The 6,652-nt window shown below is 40.8% G+C and overlaps 1 non-coding gene across 1 annotated transcript; it reads left to right on the top strand.

Moving 5' to 3' along the window:
* Window positions 1-3,220: 3,220 nt before the first annotated feature.
* Window positions 3,221-3,326, top strand: LOC120096446 (U6 spliceosomal RNA). The gene has a single exon (XR_005492852.1). It is a non-coding gene; the product is annotated as a U6 spliceosomal RNA (small nuclear RNA).
* Window positions 3,327-6,652: the final 3,326 nt, after the last annotated feature.

Raw genomic sequence — 6,652 nt, 5'->3', positions numbered from 1 at the left:
CTGACTTGCCTTTGAAGCAAGAGTGCTGAAGTGTGTGCTCTGAGTTTACCTGGCCCCTCTTTGTGGCCACTTAATCTCATTAATGTTTTCAGGCTATGCCTAGTAAATGTTTTCCCACGAAGCTACCATATTGCATGTGTTTCTCCCTCTGCCTATTTCTGCTGTAGTTAGACAATCTAACAGAGATCACCAAACTCATTTCCAATTCATTGTGGTATAGCTTTCTGGGCTACCTTGTAGAGGTAAACCACTTGACCGACTCCTCGAGAATGTAATATGTGATAAATTGACCTCCAGGAGCAACCCTGTGCATAACTTCTCTCTTCCCTCATCTCCGAGTAGAGCCAAAAGATCTATTGGAGGACAAATCTGGGGGCCTCAGATTTGTGGGTGCACACAATGGGGGCCACCTATTTACCTTATACCTTCAGATCCCATCCTTCCCAGTCCTCAACTCTGCCAACTTCTACTGAAGCAGAGCACAAAGGAAGAATATCTTATTATTATGTTAGGTTATTGAAATTTGGGGCTGAGTTAGTGCTAAGTTTTGGCCTACTCTAACTGTGCCCTCAATTCTAAAGCACCTCTTTAAAGCAAAGTGACATTTTATCTTCAAATACTAAAGCAGATTAGAGGCCCTGTTAGATTACTTGATTTTCATCCCTTCACACTCCCCAAAACAGTCACAGCAATGATCTATTTTAAAGAATGCTAAAAATAATCCAGCTGAGGGTGATGGTAGAGACTAGTGAGTCCAGCACTTGGGAGGCAGAGGCGGGAGAAAAGTTGAGTCTGGGTGAGGCCAGCCTGGCTGGAGAGCAAGTTACAGAGCAGCAAGAAAGACAGATCTGAATTTGCCTTTTATATGAAGCCCACTCCTGAGATAACTTAACTATATCCCCAGAAAACAGCCTTAATCCATGCTAGAGGCCAGAGTACCCATGACCTTTGCTCCCTTTTAAATTCCAGCCTCCAGCAATGTGTTAACATTGGAGAGCTGACACATCAACTTTCAAACTATCCTTTTTTATAGCTCGACCACGTATTGCAAATAGAATAAGCAAACTAAACTAATTTAATTTTTGAAATATTAACAAGGATAGATATTGCATGGATGTTGGTTACAACTAATGATATTTCACAAGGAAGTAAGTTAACAGCTGCCCATTATTTTCAAGTAAACAACACAACTTCATAACTATAAGAGCCTTTGGGTGAGAAGCTGAGCTCAAGAATTCTAAGATTTTAAGATGAAAGGGAACACTTGTCATTGGTCGTTGAACTCTTTGAGACAACATCTAGTTCATCTTTACACCCTAGAGTCTAACCTTGAGTCTCGTAGTTAGAAATTACATGATTTTGGCCAGATTCATTGAATGTGCATTGGAAAACCCTGGGGGGAAATCCTTCAGAATCCTTCAGAAGTGGTTAATATACAGTGAGGAGGTAAAGTAAGGTAAGTCCCTAGAATTTCAAGTCAACACATTGTGTTAAGAAGATGTTAAGATGGGTACTTTTTTAATAAGGAAAATAAGTGAAATCAAACCTTAAAATTCATTTAATACTCGGTGTGCTTATTTCCGCCCAAATTGGGGTAAAATGAAATAAATTACAAGGCATTAGTAAGAGATGTTATATCTCAGAGAAATGTTGCCTTAGAAAAAATGAAGTTAGCTGAATCAAACACTCACATTTCTTCTATGAAACTGTATTTAAAATAGAGAGGAAGGAAGAAGGGGACATATGAGCCCAGGTCTACACAGGTTCTGGGATGCTCTGATACAGACTTACGAGAAGAGCTAAGCCTGCAGTGACCAAAACAGGTGAGAAAGATTGACAAGGCCCTTCTGTGATGAGGACCCTCCCTTATTTCAAATGTCACCAAAAGGTGACATCAGCTCCTCTTGTGTCAGTTAGGAAATTAATTCACAAATCACATAGTGAATTTGGAAGTTATGTTGGGAAGAAATGACAATAAGAGCTAGCATCAATTCCCCAGAACTCGAATCAATAGTGCCCAATCTTGTTCCGTCTCAGAGCCTAGAAACCAAGGAACTAGAGTTTAACCCAGTTGTAGGTGCCATTGTTCATTAAACAGAATGCTCCTAGATTACCACGCTTTACATGTCTTTTTAATAAGATAGTAAAATTCTAAGCAGTAAAACAGCATCTCTGCTTTAAATAGAGAATTCAGGGGAGATGGAATCTTGGGGGAGCAGTACACTCCAGGCACTGTATCAGGTATGGTCCTGGAATTTATTGGTGAGTTACTGGAAGACAGGGCTATTTTGTTCATTTGTCTCTGTGTCCTCTGTAACACCCAATGTGTGGGGGATGTTCAAACCTAGTATTATTGAGCTTCACTGAAGCAAAACACCATATCTACCAAGCTTTTACCTGTACCCCACCCAAAATTATGACACCCCACTGGGCTTCATCAAAATAGAAAGTAGTGAGCAGAAGCCCACTGCAGTAGAACTGTCCAACTTTATCTGCAGGGGATATTTTCCAAGACTCCTAATAGATGTCTGATACCACAGATGGTGCCTAGTCCTATGTACTATGTTCTTTTCTACTGGTTAAGATTCATTAATATCTCTTTTGCATATATGCTTGTGATAGATAAATTTAGGAATTAGTTGTAATATGTGATAATAAAATATAACAATAATAACAGTTTATTATACTATTATATAATAACAGTATATTACAAAGTATTATTTATTTTTTCTCTCTATTAATAACTTTTACTGAAGATTTTTGTAACAATAGGATAAGAATTTCTTTCCTTATTAAGTTGAAAATGTCTATTCTTTTGATTCAAAGATCTATGTTCTGACTTCTTTTTCTCATGTCCAAATGACCAACATCACTTATCTTGTACTTTGTGGTCATTAAGCAAAGGCTACTAGACCACAAACCCCGAGATGCTAAGACATCTGAGAACTGAGATGGCTGAGTGACTGGTGGTATATACAGCACAGGTAGCATAGAAAGAGGCATGAGAGAATGAAATAGGGCAGCATCTGATCTCATCTTCCTACTCAGAATGGCAGGCAATTGTTTATTGTAGAAGTAGTTTCACTTAATATTTCTGAAACGGAATATATGATGGTAACTTCAACCTTATAAAATGAAATATAGATAAATTTGGAATAATGAACTCATAATTTGCCATCAGGGATAGAGAAATGATATTGGCATTATGAAAAGAGATCTTGTGCTCGCTTCGGCAGCACATATACTAAAATTGGAACGATACAGAGAAGATTATCATGGCCCCTGCACAAGGATGACACGCAAATTCATGAAGCTTCCATATTTTTGATATTAGCCCAAATGCTTGAATTACCCTAGATGCACAGAACACATGAAACTCAAGAAGGGTGAACAAAATGCGAACGCTTCACTCCTTCTTTAAAAGGGAAATGAGAATACCCTTGGGAGGGAATAGGGAAGCAAAGTTTAGAAGAGAGGCAGAAGGACACCCATTCAGAGCCTGCCCCACATGTGGCCCATATATATACAGCCATCAAACTAGATGAGATGGATGAAGCAAAGAAGGGCAGGCTGACAGGAACTGGATGTAGATCTCTCCTGAGAGACACAGCCAGAATACAGCAAATACAGAGGCGAATGCCAGCAGCAAACCACTGAACTGAGAATAGGACCCCCATTGAAGGAATCAGAGAAAGGACTGGAAGAGCTTGAAGGGGCTCGAGATCCCATATGAACAACAATGCCAACCAACCAGAGCTTCCAGGGACTAAGCCACTACCTAAAGTCTATACATGGACTGACCCTGGACTCCAACTGCATACGTAGCAATGAATAGCCTAGTAAGAGCACCAGTGGAAGGGGAAGCCCTTGGTCCTGCCAAGACTGAACCCCCAGTGAACATGATCGTTGGGGGGAGGGCGGTCTTGGGGGAGGATGGGGAGGGGAACACCCATAGAGAAGGGGAGGGGTTAGGGGATGTTGGCCTGGAAACCGGGAAGGGGAATAACAATTGAAATTTAAATAAGAAATACTCAAGTTAATAAAGATGAAAAAAGAAAAAAAGAAAATAAATCCTTAGGAAGATTGGTTCTTGATAGGATATTTCAGTGTATAATATATAGGTCCAGAAGAACTCAGAAGTCTTGTTCACTGATTCTTATTGATTTAGATGAGGTGGCTCTAAATGCAAACTCTAGCCACTCTTAGGAATCTATAAAACGCAGATAGCCACATATTTTAATTTTTTTAAATAATTTAATTTATCATATGTGTGTGCATGCATACATTTGCATAGGTGCCCAAAGAGGTCTTTAGATCCCCTTGAACTTAAGTCAAGGTGGTTTCGAGATGCCTGATATGGGCTCTCTGAACTAAACTGCAAGAGAAACAAGCAGTTGTAGCTGCTGAGCCATGTCTCCAGCCCCTATTTCAATGTGTTTTTTTAAAGACAATCATGCTTTAAACACTGAATCTTAAGCATCATTTGATGGTAGACAAGGGTAGAAATGGTAGAAAATAAGCCAATTTTATCAAACCACTGCAAGAAAGATAGCTGGGAGATATTTAGTTCCCGGAACATTGGGACCTCAATGAAGAACCAGTAATGTGCAACAGATAAAGAAGTATGCAGAAAGTTGACCTGGGAGATTACAGTCTGTCCTGAGAACTCATGTGTTAAGGGGCCCAAGTAAGCTGAGCTGGACAGCACATTGGCATAAAGGTACACTAGAGGAAGCCAGGACCAGTCTCCAAGTCTGGTCCTAAACTGTGTCTCATTGCAAGTTGGACGAGTAGGGTTAGGAAAACCTCAAGCCAATGAAAAGTGTTTAAATTTGTAAAAGAAAAAAAAAAGAGAAAATTTTATTCTATAAAAAGTATTTAAGTATCATATATACAGGTGTATATATATACAGGTATTAGAAAATGCCATTGTCTAGACACATACCCCAATTTTTACCGTGGTTGGGCAACAACCTTGATTCTCTGGAGAAAGTGGTATAAGGCCATACATTTTGATTTCTCGCCCAGGAGTGTACTATCTACGTGTTCTACATGTGTGTATTGAGTGACTCAATCAATGACTCACCTATTCTTTTCCCCATACTTAGCTTTCATGTGTTTTCCTGAAGTACTGTATTGGTCAACTTTCCCTTTTTGCAATAAAGAAAGAAAGGAAGGAAGGAAGAAAGGAAGGAAGAAGAAAGAGAGGAGGGAAGAAAGGAGGGGGGATTATGCATAGAGAGATTTATTGGTGATCATGGTTTCATAAGTTTCTATCAGTCATCCCTTGTCCCATTGCTTTATGGCCTGTGGTGACACTAACACCACAGTGGGGAGAGTATGATGGAGCCACATTGCCTACTTCTTGGTGGCCAGGAAGTAAAAAGAAGAAAAGGAAGCAAGACCAAGATGTTAACACTTCTTCAAAGGCATGACCCCAATGACCTAGGACCTTCCCACTAGACCCCACCTCTTCAAGTTTTCACCTCTTCTTTTTTAAAACTCTTAACAGTGCCATGGGTGGCCAAGCTTCTAATGCCTTTGAGAAGCAAAAAATACAAGCTAGAGCAGGTGGGATAGGAGAATCCAAGGCCTGATGAGTGTGTAGCTTGCTCAGCTACTCAGTTTAAATCCCACCCTACTCCCTTGATGGAGAGTGACAAATATCACTTTCCTTGCTTCATTTGAAGCAGGTATTTTAGGATTGATTGGAGAAATGATTCTAAGATGACATAATGCCCAGTGACCCTATTCCTTACTCTTCCTGGATATGCTGGGACCCTGAGAACAAGATGACACATCATTCCTTGGTTATATTACCTTATATGGCAGATAAACTTACTGATGTCATCAGGATCGCATCTAATGCTAGACCAATGGTCCTCAATCTTCCTAATGCTGTGACCCTTTTTTTTTTTATTAACTTGAGTATTTCTTACATACATTTCGAGTGTTATTCCCTTTCCTGGTTTCCGGGCAAACATCCCCCTCCCCCCTCCCCTTCTTTATCGGTGTTCCCCTCCCCATCCTCTCTCCCTTGCCGCCCTCCCCCCAACAATCTAGTTCACTGGAGGTTCAGTCTTAGCAGGACCCAGGGCTTCCCCTTCCACTGGTTGCTACCTATGAGGTCAGAGTCCAGGGTCAGTCCATGTATAGTCTTTAGGTAGTGGCTTAGTCCCTGGAAGCTCTGGTTGCTTGGCATTGTTGTACATATGGGGTCTCGAGCCCCTTCAAGCTCTTCCAGTTCTTTCTCTGATTCCTTCAACGGGGGTCCTATTCTCAGTTCAGTGGTTTGCTGCTGGCATACGCCTCTGTGTTTGCTATATTCTGGCTGTGTCTCTCAGGAGAGATCTACATCCGGCTCCTGTCGGCCTGCACTTCTTTGCTTCATCCATCTTGTCTAATTGGATGGCTGTATATGTATGGGCCACATGTGGGGCAGGCTCTTAATGGGTATTCCTTCTGCCTCTGTTTTAATCTTTGCCTCCCTATTCCATGCCAAGGGTATTCTTGTTCCCCTTTTAAAGAAGGAGTGAAGCATTCACATTTTGATCATCCGTCTTGAGTTTCATTTGTTCTAGGCATCTAGGGTAATTCAAGCATTTGGGCTAATAGCCACTTATCAATGACTGCATACCATGTGTGTTTTTCT

The sequence above is a fragment of the Rattus norvegicus genome, chromosome 13 (assembly GCF_036323735.1).
Source record: "Rattus norvegicus strain BN/NHsdMcwi chromosome 13, GRCr8, whole genome shotgun sequence".
Lineage (NCBI taxonomy): Eukaryota > Metazoa > Chordata > Mammalia > Rodentia > Muridae > Rattus > Rattus norvegicus.
The sequence above is the reverse complement of the archived record's forward strand: the minus strand, read 5'-3'. Positions and strand labels throughout refer to the sequence as shown.